Source organism: Salmo trutta, chromosome 8 (assembly GCF_901001165.1).
Source record: "Salmo trutta chromosome 8, fSalTru1.1, whole genome shotgun sequence".
NCBI lineage: Eukaryota > Metazoa > Chordata > Actinopteri > Salmoniformes > Salmonidae > Salmo > Salmo trutta.
The window spans coordinates 9,078,255-9,099,476 of record NC_042964.1 but is presented as its reverse complement, the minus strand read 5'-3'; the positions used below and the strand labels follow the sequence as shown (position 1 = coordinate 9,099,476).

Genomic DNA, 21,222 nt, shown 5'->3' with positions numbered 1-21,222 from the left:
TCTCTCTCTCTCTCTCTCTCTCTCTCTCTCTCTCTCTCTCTCTCTCTCTCTCTCTCTCTCTCTCTCGCTTTCTTTTTCTCTGACCCCCTTTCTCATTTGCTTTGGGGGCAAGTAGGCACTCCCTTAGGAGGAGGAACAGTACTGTACATCCCTACTCCCTCTCTCTTTTTTTCCTCTTTTCTTTTCCTTTCCTTTCCTCTCCTCTCCTGTGCTCCCTCCTCCTGGAGAAGAAGATGTCTCTGAGGGATGTCCACAGCGTTCCACGCTCATTCATCCTCTCAAGGGTATTTGGCTTCTTATTTGTGTTGTTCTAGTTTGTTTGTCCTCTTCTTGGCCTACGCTTCTTCGGCTTGACACGAACACAGAAATTCCACACATTCTCTGACAGCGACAGCGAGAGTCATAGTCCAATTTTACATTGGCTTGGAAAGGAGTGGGGCCTGCCTGTATAATATTCCTTAGTCATATGGTGTTTTTTCCCTTTTAAGGCATGCAGCCTTAAGGACTACTGACAGACTGGGAGACGTGAGTTTGGCTCCGCTCCACATGTCTTCAACACTTGATCCTCTGGTCTCCTATTTGGAACAGGATGATCAATCGTTTGTTTAGGCTGGAAGTCATACAATATTTGGGACCCACTAAGAAATTGTGAGTTTTGTTTTAATTGCCTATCACTTTCTCAGACTGTTGTCATTGACGGTTTTGTCGGAGTGTTTTTTGCACAGCCATTTTTTGTTTTTTAAATGTCTGTATACTACAGGACTGGAATTGCTCAAATCCAACAGGGTAAATCCCCTCCTCTCACTGAAAATGATATTGAAATACCACATCTACTCAATTCAGAAGTCAAATTGAAGTTTTTCCGCCAACAGCCTCCGGCAGTGTTTTTTTGTAAAACGTCTCCAATTGTCCCTTAACTCAAGGTCTTCAAGACATCCTTTGGATGTGTCTTTGCAGCAGGTCGGTCTAATTCCCCCTAACAGTGGGAGTTATAAGGAAGTCTCCTCTCTCACACAAACAGCTCAGACAGGGGCCACGATGAGTGTAGTACAGGCCCCTGCTATTCTCTTTAATCACACCAACATACTGAAAGCACTTGGCGCCTGCAGATGGATCATGGGGTCCGTCTATAAAACCATGTGAGAATGACTCACCTCTTTCCTGTCCTCTATCCACTCCTGTAGGCCTAGATTTGTCTCACCTGTCTTACCGTACTTATGTTTCACAGACATCAATGTACATTTGTATAGTACGAGATGAAAATAGACCTTACTCAGAGTGGATTACTAATGTCATAGACATCATAGTTTTAATGGGGGGGGGCGGGGGTGTTAATAATGATGTGATTACACATTTAGATAGTTTAATTGAATATGTTCTGTGGTTTGAGAAGCAATGGCTGTGTTCCTCACTCCAAGGACCTCATGTAGTTTTCTTTGAATGTTTTAAGTGTTGCTTTGAATGATCTCCCAGAGTACCGTAGCCCCTTGGGGAGAAAGGAGTACCCTTTTTTCGGCCCAATTTATAGTCTACTACAGGGTACGACAAACGGCGGTTCGGTGGGTCAAGGCTGTGGTCACGGTTGGGTTGTGTCGTCAGGGCTCCGTGTGGGTGGGTGTTGTTGCTTTGTATTGATGTAGTCCTGGCTGAGACTCAGCTGGAACCTGACGGACTCTAAAAATACCCCGCAGTGAGAAGAACCACACACACACACACACACACACACACACACACACACACACACACACACACACACACACACACACACACACACACACACACTTTAGGCTACCAGGCCCCTGCTCCTCCTGTTGACAGAGCCTTCTTTCCACGGTCTGACCCACTAACTTCCTGTTGTATTTTGGGGAGGCTCAGTCAGAGCGTGAGAATGGTTCGGGCCAGGCCGTCATGACCCAATGGGAGATCAGTGGGGGACAGTTCACACTCACATACACACACGCACGCACTCACACGTGCACTCACACACACACACACACACACACGCACTCACACGTGCACTCACACACACACACACACAAACACACACACACTCACACGTACACACACAAACACACACACACACGCACACACGCACACACACACACACACACACACACACACACACACACGTCTCAATGTCTCAATCCCTCATTCTAGTGCCATGTCTATGTCAGAACACCTCTGGAATCAATTTGTACCATAGAGGGCCAGTATTCCCTGTCCTCTGTCCTCTATCCTGATCTTTACTTTCTTCGTAGGTCGAAGGCATTGAGAATTCGTGGGACAATGGACCGTATATGTTATGACACTGATCTAAGAGCATTGCTTGCATTCCTGGATGACGTCTTAACAGCTAGAAAAATAACCAGAGAGAGATTCAATTAGTTATTTTCTTTCCAAACAGCTACTTAACATTCTGTAAAGACAATTTATTGAGCTTTTCTCCCTCAAAGAAACATGCATGTTTTAAATGAATGTGTTGAGATACATTTGAATACCTGCCCATGCAGGCATAATGGGATTGAAATATATAACAACCCTCAAGTTCGTAAAAAAAAGAAAGGAAGATGAAAGGATTGATGTGTTGGTGAGTGTTTTTTCCCCGGTCTGTGATTTTGACAAGAGAAAATTATTCCAATCTTGTTCTCACCAATTACTTAACCACAACGAGTTAGGCTAATTGCTTCCTTGTGCATACAGGGGGAGAGCCATAGCCGGTGACATGGTGCCTTATAAACACAGACAGGCATGAAGGGAAGGTCACTGTGAGACAGAGACAAAATGGCCCCCGTCATTACATCCTGTCAAAGAGCCACAGTTGTCCATCATCATGCCTGAAGAAAAATGCCTCCCATAAATAACTTAAAGGAAACCAAGTGGGTTCAATAAGGGAAATACTCCAGATTGAATGAGTTAAAATAGGGTCTAGGTCTGAGAATAAACACTGAGTTGACCTCCCTGGGGGGTATGTTTGGTAAACATCCATCTCTGGTCCCACAGCCTGGCTGGCTGAGCTCCAGGGCTCCCACACCACAGCCCTGGATCTTGCCCCAGAACGTTCTCCTCGAGCTGGGTACGGCCTGGCCGGTTATCCCTTACAAGCCCTGGAAGACTCATATCTTATATCCTGTGAGTTGCAAGGGTTTGTGGGTTTTGAGGCTGAGATTCTTGGTGGTGATTAGTGGTTTTCAGTACAATGGCTAGGCTGAGTGGTGGTTGTGTTCTGTGGTTGGCTGTATGCCTCTCCACTGTAATCTGAAAGATTTGTGGTTGCGCCACACTACACACGTGTGGAGCAATCCCCCACCATTTTGTGTGTTTGTGCTACTTTAGAATCAATTGCGAACAGCAATGTTCTCAACAACAGTACAAGAACAATTTTGTTGTAATGATAGTCAATTTTATTCTCTCTTGTAAATGGAAAATAAATGGATCTTCATCTTACAAGACCCTGCTAGGTAAAGTTCCCCCTTATCTCAGCTCACTGGTCACCATAGCAGCACCAGCTGTACGCGCTCCAGCAGGTATATCTCTCTGGTCACCCCCAAAGCCAATTCCTCCTTCGGCCGCCTCTTTCGAGTTCTCTGCTGCCAATGACTGGAACGAACTACAAAAATCTCTAAAACTGGAAACACTTATCTCCCTCACTAGCTTTAAGCACCAGCTGTCAGAGCAGCTCACAGATTACTGCACCTGTACATAGCCCATCTATAATACAAAATGTCAATCCCAACTGATTTGTCCATGTCAGAAAGGTCAGGGAGGCCTGCTTTTAGGGAATTGTTTTCCTTAGTTGATTTGTTGAGCTTGTGCTCAAGGAGCATGTGTGTGTCTGACTGTCTGTCTGTCTGACTGTCTGTCTGACTGTCTGTCTGTCTGCCGGCCGAGGCTGGCCGTACTCTGTGCAGCGTCCACTTCAAGGAGACTGTTATGACAGAGCGCCCTGGCAGCCTATTTAGTTGCTGTGGTAACAGTTGAGAGAGAGGCAGGAGGCTGATTGTATATAGTGCAGATGATGGAGAAGACTGGATCGTGAAATATATGTACAAAATTCAGACAAATTATAGACATGAGGTTGTTGACAGAGAGGTTGAGCAAAACAATGAAGTTATTTGGCCAAAACTTTTTCCACATTTTGCTACATTACAGCCTTATTCTAAAATTAATTAAATCGTTTTTTTTCCATACCTCATCAATCTACACACAATACCCCATAATGACAAAGCAAAAACAGGTTTTTAGATGTTTTTGCTAATAAAAAAAATTGAAAAACAGAAATATCACATTTACATAAGTATTCAGACCCTTTACTCAGTCCTTTGTCGAAGCACCTTTGGCCGCGATTACAGCCTCGAGTCTTCTTGGGTATGACGCTATGATGCTACAAGCTTGGCACACCAGTAACACACTTGTACCATTTTTCTCTGCAGATCCTCTCAAGCTCTGTCAGGTTGGATGGGGAGCGTCGCTGCTGGGCCACTCAAGGACATTCAGAGACTTGTCCCGAAGCCACTCCTGCGTTGTCTTGGCTGTGTCCTTAGGGTCGTTGTCCTGTTGGAAGGTGAACCTTTGCCCCAGTCTGAGGTCCTGAGCACTCTGGAGTAGGTTTTCATCAAGGATCTCTCTGTACTTTGCGCCGTTCATCTTTCCCTCGATCCTGACTGGTCTCCCTGTCCCTTCCGCTGAAAAACATCCCCACAGCACGATGCTGCCACCACTATGCTTCCCTGTAGGGATGGTGCCAGGTTTCCTCCAGACATGACGCTTGGCATTCAGGCCAAAGAGTTCAATCTCGATTTCATCAGAGCAGAGAATCTTGTTTCTCATGGTCTGAGAGTCCTTTAGGTGCCTTTTGGCAAACTCCAAGTAGGCTGTCATGTGCCTTTTAATGAGGAGTGGCTTCCGTCTTGCCACTCTACCATCATGGCTTGATTGATGGAGTGCTGCAGAGATGGTTGTCCTTCTGGAAGTTTCTCCTATCTCCACAGAGGAACTCTGGAGCTCTGTCAGAGTGACCATCGGGTTCTCGGTCACCTCCCTGACCAAGGCACTTCTCCCCCGATTGCTCAGTTTGGCCGTGCGGCCAGCACTAGGAAGAGTCTTGGTGGTTCCAAACTTCTTCCATTTAAGAATGATGGAGGCCACTGTGTTCTTGGGGACTTTCAATGCTGCAGACATTTTTTGGTGCACTTCCCCAGGTCTGTGCCTCGACACAATCCTGTCTCGGAGCTCTATGGACAATTCCTTCAACCTCATGGCTTGGTTTTTGCTCTGACATGCACTGTCAACTGTGGGACCTTATATAGACAGGTGTGTGTCTTTCCAAATCATATCCAATCAATTGAATTTACCACAGGTGGACTCCAATCAAGTTGTAGAAACATCTCAAGGGTGAACATGTCACGTCCTGACCAGTAAAGGGGGTTATTTGTTATTGTAGTTTTGTCAGGACATGGCAGGGGGTGTTTGTTTTATGTGTTTCGGGGTTTTGGTTTAATGTTCTATGTTAGTATATTTCTATGTTCATTCTAGTTTTTCTATTTCTATGTTTAGTTTATTGGGTTGACCTTCAATTGGAGGCAGCTGTTCCTCGTTGCCTCTAATTGAAGGTCCTATTTAGTAGGGGTGTTTTTCTATGGGTTTTTGTGGGTAGTTGTTCCGTGTGTGTAGCTGTGTGCCTCGCAGGACTGTTTTTCGTCGTTGTTTTTGTATTAAGTGTTTATTTTGGTTTTCATCTGAATAAAGAAGATGAGCATACACATTCCCGCTGCGCCTTGGTCCCATCTTTACGACGATTGTGACAGATCAATGGAAAGAGATGCGCATGAGCTCAATTTTGAGTCTCATAGCAAAGGATCTGAATACATATGTGAATAAGTTATTTCAGTTTTTTATTTGTAATAAATTTGCCAACATTTCTAAAAACCTGTTTTTGCTTTGCCATTATGGGGTATTGTGTGTAGATTGATAAGGAAAATGTTTTATTTAATCAATTTTAGAATAAGGCTGTTACGCAACAAAATGTGGACAAAGTCACGGGGTCTGAATACTCATGCACTGTGTACTGTAGATGTCCTAGCCTACCTCTTTCAGGTAATACATTCAATGCAGTATTAGCCTTATATTTAGCTAATTAATGATGAGTTATGCATAATAAGCTTCTGACTTATAGCATCTGTCTCTTGCGCAATACGCACGCACCTGTGCTCCACTGGCCTCTCCCTAAAAAAACTCTCCTTAGCTCTTGGAGTCCCATGCAGGAACAGGCAGACTAGAAGAGCTTGCTGGACATCATTTTTTTTGGCATTTCTTATACCAATAGACTATTCGAAGAGGGACGCATGCTCTTTTTTGCTGAACGTTAAATATAGCAGTAGTTTGAAAGAAGAATAAACTCATGATGGCATTGGGCTTCAGCAGTCATTTATTCAGACCCGTAACCATTCAATCTTCGTGAGGAGAAGTGAACGCCTACTCAATCTAATTCTAGTCCTATATTATCCAATGTAATTAGAATGATGCAGATAAGGACAACGAAATGTATTTCATTTAACTGTTGAATGCGAGGAAGGAAACAACAATGTCACGGTTGTCGTCGGTGAATGAGGACCAAAATGCAGCAGGTACGTGTATGCTCATTTTGACTTTTATTTACTATCAACAATGAACGTACAAAAAATAACAAAACGAAACGAGAACGAGCTAACAACCACAAACAGTCTGGCAAAGCCTAGGGCTGAACACAGAACAATCACCCACCAATCCCAAACACAAACACACCCTACTATATGAGACTCTCAATCAAAGGCAGATAGACAACACCTGCCTTCAACTGAGAGTCCCAACCCCAATTAACCAAACATAGACATACATTCACTAGACTCCCCATAGAAATACCTAAACATAAACCAACACCCGGAATTACTAAAACAAACACCCTTTTAACAAAACACACCACCCTGAAGCACATAAAACAAATACCCTCTGTCACGCCCTGACCAAACTACAAAACAATTAACCTTATATACTGGCCAGGACGTGACAGTACCCCCCCCTTAAAGGTGCTACCCCGGAAGCACCTTAACAAAAAAAAAAAAAAAATACCCCCAAACAATACCCAAAAGAAAATTTCCCCCTTACTAAAGGGAGGGAAGGGAGGGTGGCTGCCGTCAACGACGGCACTGTGCTACACCCCCCCTCCCCAACCCACCTATTTTTTGGAGGTGGCTCCAGCTCAGGCCGTTCCAGGCTGTCTGGGCAGTCTGGCAGCTCGGGACAGTCTGGGCAGTCTGGCCACTCGGGACAGTCTGGGCAGTCTGGCCACTCGGGACAGTCTGGGCAGTCTGGCCACTCGGGACAGTCTGGGCAGTCTGGCCACTCCGGCAGTTCAGCGCAGTCTGGCCACTCCGGCAGTTCAGCGCAGTCTGGCCACTCCGGCAGTTCAGCGCAGTCTGGCCACTCCGGCAGTTCAGCGCAGTCTGGCCACTCCGGCAGTTCAGCGCAGTCTGGCCACTCCGGCAGTTCAGCGCAGTCTGGCCACTCCGGCAGTTCAGCGCAGTCTGACCACTCCGGCGACTGTTGACTGACGGGCAGCTCCGGCGACTGTTGACTGACGGGCAGCTCCGGCGACTGTTGACTGACGGGCAGCTCCGGCGACTGTTGACTGACGGGCAGCTCCGGCGACTGTTGACTGACGGGCAGCTCCGGCGACTGTTGACTGACGGGCAGCTCCGACGACTGTTGACTGACGGGCAGCTCCGACGACTGTTGACTGGCGGGCAGCTCCGACGACTGTTGACTGGCGGGCAGCTCCGACGACTGTTGACTGGCGGGCAGCTCCGACGACTGTTGACTGGCAGGCAGCTCCGACGACTGTTGACTGGCGAGGCTGGGTTTACGCACTTGCCGTTTAGTGCGGGGAGCGGGAACAGGATGAGTCGGACTGGGTGGACGCACTTCCGGGTCCGCACGAGAGACAGGAGCTGGAAACCCAGGGCTATGGAGGCGCACAGTCGGTCTAGATCTTACCTCCTGCACAACCCGCCTTGGCTCGATGGAACTAGTAGCCCTGCACGAGCGGAGTGCTCGTACAGGACAGACTGGGCTGTGCAGGGGCCTGATGGTAGCCGTGCGTAGAGCGGGAGTTGGGTAGCCTGGTCCTCGGAGGCGTACCGGCGACCAGATGCGCTGCGCAGGCATCCTCCTACCAGGCTGGATGCCCGCTCTAGCACGGCACCTGCGAGGGGCTGGAATAACTCGCACCGGACTGTGCGTGCGTATGGGGGTGAGAGTGCGCTTCTCAGCAAAACATGGCGCTCCCCACCTCATACGCTCCTCCATATAACCACGGGTAGCTGGCTTCCGGCTCTTCCTTCGCCTAGCCAAACTACCCGTGTGCCCCCCCCAAAAATTTTCTTGGGGGTGCCTCTCGTGCATCTCCTTCAGCGCGTACACTCTGGCCTCGTACCACCGCCTCTCCGCCTTGGCTGCCTCAATTTCCCACTGCGGGCGCTGATAATCCCCAGCCTGATGCCAAGGTCTGGCCCCGTCCAGAATTTCCTCCCAAGTCCACTTCTCCCGCCAGTCCAACTCGAACGCCGTCTGCTCCTTCCTCTGCTGCTTGGTCCTTGAGTGGTGGGTGATTCTGTCACGGTTGTCTTCGTCCTCTGACGATATAACGAAATCGTCATCGGAAAATGTGGACCAAAATGCAGCAGGTACGTGTATGCTCATTTTGACTTTTATTTACTATCAACAATGAACGTACAAAAAATAACAAAACGAAACGAGAACGAGCTAACAACCACAAACAGTCTGGCAAAGCCTAGGGCTGAACACAGAACAATCACCCACCAATCCCAAACACAAACACACCCTACTATATGAGACTCTCAATCAAAGGCAGATAGACAACACCTGCCTTCAACTGAGAGTCCCAACCCCAATTAACCAAACATAGACATACATTCACTAGACTCCCCATAGAAATACCTAAACATAAACCAACACCCGGAATTACTAAAACAAACACCCTTTTAACAAAACACACCACCCTGAAGCACATAAAACAAATACCCTCTGTCACGCCCTGACCAAACTACAAAACAATTAACCTTATATACTGGCCAGGACGTGACAAACAATAGAGAGAGAAAGAGGAGGTAGGCTAATAACATTAGGGGAAATATTATGAAAGGTATATATGCGTCGGCCTACTAATTAGACAAATATGCCCCATCATATTTCAAAATGTAAATCAAATTCGCTAGCCTATACTTGGAACTTTGTAGGCTGAATGTGATGCACCAGAATCGCATGTTCTCTTCTGTTTTATCATGGTTTGAACGATGTGCGTAATTCCGTTGCATATAATACAGCATAATACAATACAGTACAGTAATACAGTTCACACTCAAAAAGATTAGCCTGGAGATAGTTTGATATATTTATCCAATATAGCTAGCTACATCTATGGGCTTTTATGTGTTTTCTGTTGTGCGTAATGTGCAATAGCCTATATAATATATGTATTGGATAACGGCACAGTCATTTGGCCTTTTTTGGGCTTGGGCTCATTAAATGTCGTTAATGTAGAACTCATAAAATGTATTTAATGTATGGCTAATCAGGCTCAGCTAGCATCAGGTTAGAATTGTCATGGTGATCAAAGCTCTAATCAAATCAAGACATACTGTGTTTATATGCTTTGTAATGCTTTTGAATGACACTTTCGGTTTTGGTGGGAAACCCGGAAGAAAAGTGATTTATTCTCGGGATGGGACATTTGTAAAATACCAGGAAAATATTCAACCCTAGTACATTCTGAACAAATATAACAATTGCAAATTGCCACCTTTAATCAAAACAAAGACATCATTTGCAGAAACTAGCATTTTTGGTGAATAATGAAAACACCCCCAAAATGGAAGAAACCAAGTACATCTACGGTGCAGGCTCATCTAGAGAGCCATTTCCCAGCAGTGGTGAGTAGAGACAGGTTACTATTTACCGACAGATGAGACAAAGATAAACATTTAGTTACCAGACCTTTTACAGGCGATAGTACACAATGTTTAATGGCACTAGCGATAGCTTAGTTTCCTGTTTTTTTTTAGCAATTGTGGCAACCGGAGTCTTGCTGGCATCAATTCCTAGATGCCATTGCCTGTCATTGTGCCCTTGAGCAAGGCACTGAACCCCCCACAACAACTGCTCACCAGGCTCCCAGCAGGGATGGATTGGCCATCTGCCATTTCAGGCAAATGCCAGATGGACTGGTCCAATTTTAGCCCAGTGGGCCTGTCTAACTTGGGTATTTTGTGTGCACTTCCTGTGGTAATTAAGAGATAACACATTGTAATATATTTATCTATATCATTACACTGCTATAAGCGGTTAATAGGTAGGCTGTAGGTTACAATTCAGCCCATTCACTTTCTAACTGCTTGACATTATGTCAGACTAGTGAGGATGTTACTGTGTCTAGAATCATCCCCTCTTCATGTTAAGACATCTCCTCTACTAAGAGCTTTTACAGTCAAATCAACATGTCTGAGACACAGCATGTCAGTAAGAGCTGTTCTTAGGAACTGTTTCCCTGCGTCGATTAGTTGAGCTTGTGCCCAAGGACTGTGTGTGTCTGTCTGTCTCTCTCTCTCTCTCTCTCTGTGTGTGTGTTTACTTGTGATATCTGTGTGTGTATGTTTACACTTGTGTGTTTGAAAGAGTATATAATTATTTAACAAAATTATTGGAAAAATGGCTACTTGTCGCCCCAATAGTCAAGGCTCCCCATTGTGAAGGTGCAATGGCTGTTATGTCAGTTTCAAAAGATGAACCTGTTATCCTACACTGTAAAAATAATCCTGTTGTTTTTACGGTAACTTACCGGCAGACAGTTACCTGTAAGTTGCTGTAAAAAAAAGGTTCCTGTCACGCCCTGACCTTAGAGAGCCGTTATTATTTGGTGATGTGGGGTGGGCAATCTAGTTTTCGTATTTCTTTGTTTTGGCCTGGTATGGTTCCCAATCAGAGGCAGCTGTCTATCGTTGTCTCTGATTGGGGATCATACTTAGGCAGCCTTTTCCCCAGCTGTGTTTGTGGGTAATTATTATTTCTGTGTGTGTTTTGTGTGCGCCACAGTTGCGTCACGTTCATGTCTGTTTACCTGTTTATTGTTTTGTTCGGTTTCACTTCAAGAAAGGATGTGGAATTACAGGCACGCTGCGCCTTGGTTGATTTACGACAGGGAGTTTGAGGACAGTGAGCGTGACAGTTACAGTATGTTACCTTCAATTCCAAATAAACTTTGATATAACAGTACATTACTGTAAACTTTATAAGTGTTAAAGTGTTCAGATTCATATGGGTGGGCCTCCAAACACTGGACATATAACTCCATTGGTCAGACAACGCTATTGGAGCCTTGCCGACTGGTTACTTGAAACCACATATGATAGTTAGCCTTGCATGCAGCAGCCAATATTTATGTAAATATGTAACGGTGGTGAAGTGTATCATAATTGCAGGTGAATAATCCATTACCGAGGAAGTGTTAATCATGCCGTCTTTGTTCCCGGATGACTATAATTGCATGGTTAGACCATAATTGCATGGTTAGACGATACTACCTGATTTTTCCAGCTCATTGAAATGCTTTGCACAGGTGATTGCAAAACGCAGGGTAAAAACGCTGTCACAATCATGCAAACAAAACACAAAAGCTTAGCATGTCAACTTAAATCTATAGGCTGCAGCACCATTATTCTGTCTTGACGACAAACTATTCTCACTTGCACGGAAATACTTACTGAATTTTTGATTTCATTGTCATTCATTAACATGGGCACTTAGTCGATTTAGACATAATTGTTATTCAAACGTAGGTTCTTGCTTATTAGACCCAGATTGAATTGCCATTCAAAGGAAGATGCTTTGTGGATATACAGCAGTTGTACTGAATGAGTGTACAGGGACAGAGGGACCCACAGGGCTGGGAGATGCTCTATTTACAGGTCTATAATATTGCAGGAGCATTATTATACGCCTGGCGCACTTTAATGCGTTTCTAGGTGACATGAATCAGCTGCCGGTTACATAGTCCAACAGGAACAACCACATTGATCCGTGCAGGTGGCTCTTGAGCGGAGACATAATGTCCTATAGCAGGCGACTGCGAAAACCTAGACGGTGATCAATTCGATTCTGTTCAGTCAAAAATCGAACCAAAACGTTGCTATTTTATGCTTGCCGAAACAGCACATACTAAAACTTTTGATGTTGATGGAAATGCAGGGATAGGACTAGATTATCTTTGTGGTGTGTGATGAGAGAGTCTTTGATGTGTTGGGATTCATCCTACGGACCACATCAGTGAACATCTGTTGATATCTCGACTGAAGAAGAAATAACTCATGTTAAAGGGGTGGATTGTGGGTAATTGCTTAGGTTCTGTGTCTGTTCTGTCCGTCTGTTCTGTCCGTACAGCTACATTATAATCTTTAGCACTCACATCCCTAATTATCCATGTAATTACTATTTTTCCTCTGCAGTGAAGCAACAAAATGTGTAATGAAGCGTGTGCTTCCATAACGTTCCCCTTAATAACATGGTCCTGGCAGGATTCTTCAAAACCTGCTTCTTTCAAAGTGGACACTCACCTTTGGCTCAAACTTAATTTACTCCGTCTCTACCTTCTCCACAGCAGATTAATGAATCACAGGCCAGTAGAGATGTCTGAAATGTCACGTAGCCTACCAATCAGCATCTAGAACACCTCTCTGAGGGGATATGTCACGTAGCCTACCAATCACCATCTAGAACACCTCTCTGAGGGGATATGTCACGTAGCCTACCAATCACCATCTAGAACACCTCTCTGAGGTGAAATGTCACGTAGCCTACCAATCACCATCTAGAACACCTCTGAGGGGAAATGTCACGTAGCCTACCAATCACCATCTAGAACACCTCTGAGGGGAAATGTCACGTAGCCTACCAATCACCATCTAGAACACCTCTCTGAGGGGAAATGTCACGTTACCTACCAATCACCATCTAGAACACCTCTCTGAGGGGAAATGTCACGTTACCTACCAATCACCATCTAGAACACCTCTCTGAGGGGATATGTCACGTAGCCTACCAATCACCATCTAGAACACCTCTCTGAGGTGAAATGTCACGTAGCCTACCAATCACCATCTAGAACACCTCTCTGAGGGGAAATGTCATGTAGCCTACCAATCACCATCTAGAACACCTCTGTCTCTCATCCTCTCTCTCTGTCTCTCATCCTCTCTCTGTCTCTCATCCTCTCTCTGTCTCTCATCCTCTCTCTCTGTCTCTCATCTTCTCTCTCTGTCTCTCATCCTCTCTCTCTGTCTCTCATCCTCTCTCTGTCTCTCATCCTCTCTCTCTGTCTCTCATCTCTCTCTCTCTGTCTCTCATCCTCTCTCTGTCTCTCATCCTCTCCCTGTCTCTCATCCTCTCTCTCTGTCTCTCATCCTCTCTCTCTGTCTCTCATCCTCTCTCTCTGTCTCTCATCCTCTCTCTCTGTCTCTCATCCTCTCCCTGTCTCTCATCCTCTCTCTCTGTCTCTCATCCTCTCTCTCTGTCTCTCATCCTCTCTCTCTGTCTCTCATCTCTCTCTCTGTCTCTCATCTCTCTCTCTGTCTCTCATCCTCTCTGTCTCTCATCCTCTCTGTCTCTCATCCTCTCTCTGTCTCTCATCCTCTCTCTGTCTCTCATCTTCTCTCTCTGTCTCTCATCTCTCTCTCTGTCTCTCATCTCTCTCTCTGTCTCTCATCATCTCTCTCTGTCTCTCATCTCTCTGTCTCTGTTTCCTGCTCTATCAGCGTTCCTCTGTCTCTCATCTCTCTGTCTCTGTTTCCTGCTCTATCAGCGTTCCTCTGTTCAAAGACTCACCTATGTATCGCCCATCATCTATAGATATGCAAAGCCCTGACAGGGGCTGTTTACATTCTGTCAGACAGCAGTTTTCCCCTTGGGTGTCATGGTTAAACAGGCTACCCACAGCTGGTCTGTTCCTCTCTAGTCTGGCAATAATGAGCAAAGTCGGTCAGTCAGCGCTGATAGTCAGTGCACCATACCAGCAGCAGGTCCTGCCAAGCCACGGCTGATAGTCGGTGCACCATGCCAGCAGCAGGTCCTGCCAAGCCACGGCTGATAGTCGGTGCACCATGCCGGCAGCAGGTCCTGCGAAGCCATGGCTGATAGTCGGTGCACCATGCCGGCAGCAGGTCCTGCCAAGCCACGGCTGATAGTCGGTGCACCATGCCGGCAGCAGGTCCTGCCAAGCCACGGCTGATAGTCGGTGCACCATGCCGGCAGCAGGTCCTGCCAAGCCACGGCTGATAGTCGGTGCACCATGCCGGCAGCAGGTCCTGCCAAGCCACGGCTGATAGTCGGTGCACCATGCCGGCAGCAGGTCCTGCCAAGCCACGGCTGATAGTCAGTGCACCATGCCAGCAGCAGGTCCTGCCAAGCCACGGCTGATAGTCGGTGCACCATGCCAGCAGCAGGTCCTGCCAAGCCACGGCTGATAGTCAGTGCAGCATGCCAGCAGCAGGTCCTGCCAAGCCACGGCTGATAGTCAGTGCACCATGCCAGCAGCAGGTCCTGCCAAGCCACGGCTGATAGTCAGTGCAGCATGCCAGCAGCAGGTCCTGCCAAGCCACGGCTGATAGTCAGTGCACCATGCCAGCAGCAGGTCCTGCCAAGCCACGGCTGATAGTCAGTGCAGCATGCCAGCAGCAGGTCCTGCCAAGCCACGGCTGATAGTCAGTGCACCATGCCAGCAGCAGGTCCTGCCAAGCCACGGCTGATAGTCGGTGCACCATGCCAGCAGCAGGTCCTGCCAAGCCACGGCTGCAGTTCTGGTCCGTATCTCTCTCTCTCCCTCTTCCTCTCGCGCTGCTCTCTCTCTCCACCCCCCCCCCCCCCCCCCCTTTGGTTCTTGCTCCACAAGTCTGCAGCTAGATGATTTGTGAGTTGGCAGGATGTAGCTCAATCCCGTTGGCATTACTTTTGGTCAACAACAGATGTGTTAGGTAAACTTTATAATTAGGTTAAACGGTTTGTTCTGAAATGTGGCATTGTTAAATGGCCATAATAACAATATTTAATATATTTAATTCAGTGTGTACACTGATTAGGTACAATCCATTCATTTAGTTCGTTTCATTCTTTTGCTATTTGCAGGGTAGTTCATTTGCTTGTGCACTGCTTTTGTATCTGTTTATTGACTCATGTCAACTATAATGGAGGTGTACACAGTCTGGGTTTATTATGTGAGAGCCTAACTGCTACGGTCCTTATCATTACAGAGCACACAACCAGTCCACCTTCACAATCTCAATAAAAGCCCTCCCTCTGGCTATAAAAACAAAGTAACAACTAAAAGTGGAGTTTTCCACATTGTGCAAATTAAAGTCCCTGTATCAAGGCTCCTAAGGTCAGTAAATAACTCCCCCAGTGGGTTGTGTGTGTGTGTGTGTGTGTGTGTGTGCGTGTGTGTGTGCGTGTGTGCGTGTGTGTGCGTGTGTGCGTGTGTGTGCGTGTGTGTGTGTGTGTGGCAGACCTCCCATACTGCACCATGTTGGCCGTCTGTTTGTGCTCCAGCTCACTCTGCTGCAAGGCAAGCAGCAGCCTTTTGAAGAAATGGTAGCCTGTGAGGGAGTAAGTCTGATGGAAGAGAGAGACGGAAAGAAAGAGAGAGAGGAGGAGGTTAGGGGAAGAAGAGATAGATGAGAGAGAGAAATAGAGAGAGGAGGTTAGGGGGAAGAAGAGAGAGACAGGGAGAGAGAGAAAGAGAGAGAGAGTAGGAGGTTCGGGGGAAGAAGATGAGATACAGAGAGAGAAATAGAGAGAGAGAAATCTCCAGGGCCCGATCCCTGTTACTGAAAGAAATTGTCCCCAGAACGATCAAGCTTTCTCCGGGGACTGTGTTTGATATTTACAAAAAATTCCCCCATTGATGTCGGTTTATTTTTCTGTCATTTGTGTCCCCTTTCATTTAATTTCTCCCCTTCCACATTTGGGCTTCACACAATCTTTTATAATGATGCTTTTGTTGATAGGAAGGAGAGGGGATGTTTGATTTATTTGAGGTTTTTGGCCAGTGGCTCTGTTGCTCGGCAGGGACATGGGTGGAGACTGAGAATATGATTGACAGCTGATAACGAGGGTAGGGCACTAACCCAGGCAGAGAAAGTGGGTGAGAGATTAAGCAACAACGTGACAAGATCTTTGTCCCACTTACTTCCTTGTCCATCTCTGACACATTTAATCAGAATGTGGAACATTGTGTAATAACTTATAACAAATCATATCTTGATGCATCATGCCAGTGGATTGCATTCACAAGAGTAGACAAATGTTGTACCCTATTCCAGTCAGAACATTAGTTTGCTTATTGTACTGCCTCTCCATTTGACCTTCGAGCCTGTAAAAGCAGTAAAATTATGTTTTTCAGCTCATACACATACCTACAGAACACTTTAAGCACATCTCCAGAGTGCCATGAAGAGAACATTTAAGTGTGGAGAGGGAGAGGGAGGTGCAGGAAACCAGTCCATAGGAAGATACTTACAGTATTATGTTGGATGTCTTTCTCCATCATTTATTTGAATGAACGCATGAGAAACACATTGCATGAGGGTTTGAAACAGGAAGATGTACAGACAGGGAGATACAGACAGGGAAATACAGACAGGGAGATACAGACAGGGAGATACAGACATGTATATTGACCGGCAGGGAGATACAGACAGAGAGATACAGACAGGGAGATACAGACAGGGAGATGTATAGAGAGGGAGATACAGACAGGGAAATGTATAGAGAGGGAGATACAGACAGGGAGATGTATAGAGAGGGAGATACAGACAGGGAGATACAGACAGGGAAATACAGACAGAGAGATGTATAGAGAGGGAGATACAGACAAGGAGATGTATAGAGAGGGAGATACAGACAGGGAGATACAGACAGAGAGATACAGACAGAGAGATGTATAGAGAGGGAGATACAGACAGAGAGATGTATAGAGAGGGAGATACAGACAGGGAGATACAGACAGGGAGATGTATAGAGAGGGAGATACAGACAGGGAGATACAGACAGAGAGATGTATAGAGAAGGAGATACAGACAGGGAGATGTGTAGAGAGGGAGATACAGACAGAGAGATGTATAGAGAGGGAGATACAGACAGGGAGATACAGACAGGGAGATGTGTAGAGAGAGAGTACAGACAGGGAGATACAGACAGAGAGATGTATAGAGAAGGAGATACAGACAGGGAGATGTATAGAGAGGGAGATACAGACAGGGAGATACAGACAGAGAGATACAGACAGGGAGATACAGACAGGGAGATGTATAGAGAGGGAGATACAGACAGGGAGATGTATAGAGAGGGAGATACAGACAGGGAGATACAGACAGGGAAATACAGACAGAGAGATGTATAGAGAGGGAGATACAGGCAGGGAGATACAGACAGAGAGATGTGTGGAGAGGGAGATACAGACAGGGAGATGTATAGAGAGGGAGATACAGACAGGGAGATACAGACAGAGAGATGTGTGGAGAGGGAGATACAGACAGGGAGATACAGACAGAGAGATGTGTGGAGAGGGAGATACAGACAGGGAGATACAGACAGAGAGATGTGGGGAGAGGGAGATACAGACAGGGAGATACAGACAGAGAGATGTGGGGAGAGGGAGATACAGACAGGGAGATACAGACAGGGAGATACAGACAGGGAGATACAGACAGGGAGATACAGACAGAGAGATGTGGGGAGAGGGAGATACAGACAGGGAGATACAGACAGAGAGATGTGGGGAGAGGGAGATACAGACAGGGAGATACAGACAGAGAGATGTGGGGAGAGGGAGATACAGACAGGGAGATACAGACAGGGAGATACAGACAGGGAGAGAGAAAGAGAAAGAGTGAGAGAAGAAATGTTCACAGGAGAGAAAAACAACGAGTGTAAACGAGAGGGAGAGAAGGTTGAGTGAGGGATGAAATATTATATTTTTCAAGAGAGAGAGAAGGATACAGAGTGTAAGAGAGATAATGATTTATTTCCCTTTTGTACTTTAACTATTTGCACGTTGTTACAACACTGTATATAGACATAATATGACATTTGAAATATCTTTACTCTTTTGGAACTTTTGTGAGTGTAATGTTTACTGTTCACTTTTATTGTTTATGTCACTTTTGTTTATTATCTATTTAACTTGCTTTGGCAATGTAAACATATGTTTCCCATGCCAATATATACCTTTGAATTGAGTGGAGTGGTGGAATGGACTGAGTTTTAGAAGGCCTGTAGGGTGTCAGTATCCGGGGCTTAGGGTTACACCACTCAGCTGTAACAATAGAGACATTCAACCCTGTGGTGGGAGGCTCAGTAGTCCCACTGACTGTCTGACCCTAGCATGGTTAGAGCAGGCCTCCCCACTGTTTAACATAGGGGGCTTCACCCCTCAACATTAGAGCAGGCCTCCCCACTGTTTAACATAGGGGGCTTCACCCCTCAACATTAGAGCAGGCCTCCCCACTGTTTAACATAGGGGGCTTCACCCCTCAACATTAGAGCAGGCCTCCCCACTGTTTAACATAGGGGGCTTCACCCCTCAACATTAGAGCAGGCCTCCCCACTGTTTAACATAGGGGGCTTCACCCCTCAACATTAGAGCAGGCCTCCCCACAGATTAACATAGGGGGCTTCACCCCTCAACATTAGAGCAGGCCTCCCCACTGTTTAACATAGGGGGCTTCACCCCTCAACATTAGAGCAGGCCTCCCCACAGATTAACATAGGGGGCTTCACCCCTCAACATTAGAGCAGGCCTCCCCACGGTTTAACATAGGGGGCTTCACCCCTCAACATTAGAGCAGGCCTCCCCACGGTTTAACATAGGGGGCTTCACCCCTCAACACACACAGGAAGTCATCTAACAGTGAGACCTTGAGTTCTGATAATGAGACCAAAGGACACTTTTACCTTGTCTCCCCCACCCTTTCATCTCTCGCTCTCTCTCTCTCTCTCGCTCTCTCTCTCTCTCTCTCTCTCTCTCTTTCTCTGTCACCATCTCTCATTCCTCATTCTCCCTCTCTCTCTCTCTCTCTCTTTCGCCATCGCTCTCTCTCTCTATCGCCATTTCTCTCTCTCTCGCCATCTCTCGATCTCTTTCTCTCTCTCTCTGTCGCCATCTCTCTCTCTCTCTCTCTCTCTCTCTCTCTCTCTCTCTCTCTCTCTCTCTCTCTTTCAGAGGACTGACTGGGAAGATGCTGGGTAAGGAGGAAAAGAGTGAAAAAAAGAAGATTCCGGGTCACTAGAGTTCCCAGGGAGGAGAACCTGCAACAAGCCCGTGAGTTCAGTAGGAAATATCAAGCATGTTTTAGTCTAGACGTGCAGAGGCCTCCTAGTGTACTCTGGGGTTTGCCTCAGTTTTGACAGATCAAATTCACAGTGTGGTAGGTATTCTTTTGACAAAGAACAGCAATCATCACTTTGGCCTACACATATCATGCTGATATCTCTTATAGAATGCAAACATTTCCAAGTGAAAACATCAATTAAAGGATGGCAGATCACCAACATACAGCATCCACATTATGAAGTGGTCAGACAAAACTCCCTCTGCTGACGAGTTCCTAATATGGATGCCGTATCAGCATACACCCCTATAGCCATGCCTGTCCACAACCACTTTGAATTCATTAGAACAACAAAGTGTACCTCCATGCTCTTTTCCTCTCTGTTCATTAGCTCCCACCATGTGGATGGCAATTCTGAGCGTCCTGTCAATTGATTAGGAGTGGAATCATGCTCTGGCTTTGAACTCCTGTGTGTGTGTGTATGTGTGTCTCTCTGTGTGTGTGTGTGTGTGTCTCTGTGTGTGTCTCTGTGTGTGTCTCTGTGTGTGTGTGTGTGTGTGTGTGTGTGTGTGTGTGTGTGTGTGTGTGTGTGTGTGTGTGTGTGTGTAACTGATAGCTGCTGGTGGATCAATGAGAGGCCTGTAGGGTTTTTAGCTGAGTATAATATAACCCAGCTCTGGCTTATTGAATCAGACCCAGGTCGGTAGCCTCAGGCACAGTCTACCCAATGGAAGTCTGGCTCCACCCACCATGCCGTACAGCCACAACCTGTTGGCTCTGACACTGTCTGACTTTGACTGTTGATTTCCGTCTACCGTTCTCACCCGTTCTGTTACTGCCCTCTGTGTCTTTGTTTGACAGAGACAGAGTAACCGAAAAGTGCAAGAACCATGGATAGAAATCAACAGTCAAAGTCAGACGTTTTCAAAACTGACATGTTGGTGACAACTTCCAGAACTCTGGTGTCATGAGAGTACGCAGGAGGAGAGGTGTTAGACTGCCAAGCTGAATGGAAACTGCAGACCAACAGAACACGCATCCACACGGCGGGTTCTGGATGGAGCTGGATGGAGTGTTAGGGTCTGCTCACCGTGGTTACAGCCTGGTAAAAGGGTCGCTAGCTTTCCCCTGTCAACATCCGTGTGTTTAGTATGCTGTAAAAGTACTAAGAAAGTTACAAACCGGAAAATGCAAACATAGTGTAGTTGAAGCTACCTCATCATTTTTTAAGGCATGAAGCAACATTAGCATGAGAGAAGGAGCGGAAGCTAACTTAGTGTACATTAGGTCATTGTTTTGCCCAACAGAGTTTATTTTAATTTCAGCTAGTTAGCTAGCCACCTGTCCTGCTCCTTCTTGCTGGCTACCGTAACCCTGTCTCACCACTCTTAGAAATGACCCAGTAACTCATTTTGTAGCCGTTTGTGACCATACGCAATAATGACATGGGGTGTATTCACTACGGAAACTGTTTACCGTGTAAGAAGCGAACAGAGCAAAACAAGAGTTTCTATTGGACAAATTCAGGTAGGTCCCTCCCTGTTTCGTTCCGTTTGCTTCTGTTGAAGAAACATTTTGCAATAGAATCGGCGGAATGAATACACCCCAGGACAATGTTTCCTAATGGAACCCAGAGAAGGTACTACAGTATATACTGAATATAGACTGTTATTCAAAGGCATGAACGTTACCTGGATTCAGTGTCTCAAAGACAGGACACGGAACCGTTGCACAAACAGCCTTTGTGTGTGAGGGGATGATGACAAGTGTTTTGTCCACGTTCCTATTAATTCCATTC

General features: G+C 46.2%; 1 long non-coding RNA gene across 1 annotated transcript; it reads left to right on the top strand.

The window, feature by feature from the left end:
• Positions 1-205: 205 nt before the first annotated feature.
• Positions 206-19,351, top strand: LOC115197900 (uncharacterized). The gene is made up of 2 exons (XR_003879099.1): positions 206-284; positions 19,316-19,351. It is a non-coding gene; the product is annotated as an uncharacterized LOC115197900 (long non-coding RNA).
• Positions 19,352-21,222: the final 1,871 nt, after the last annotated feature.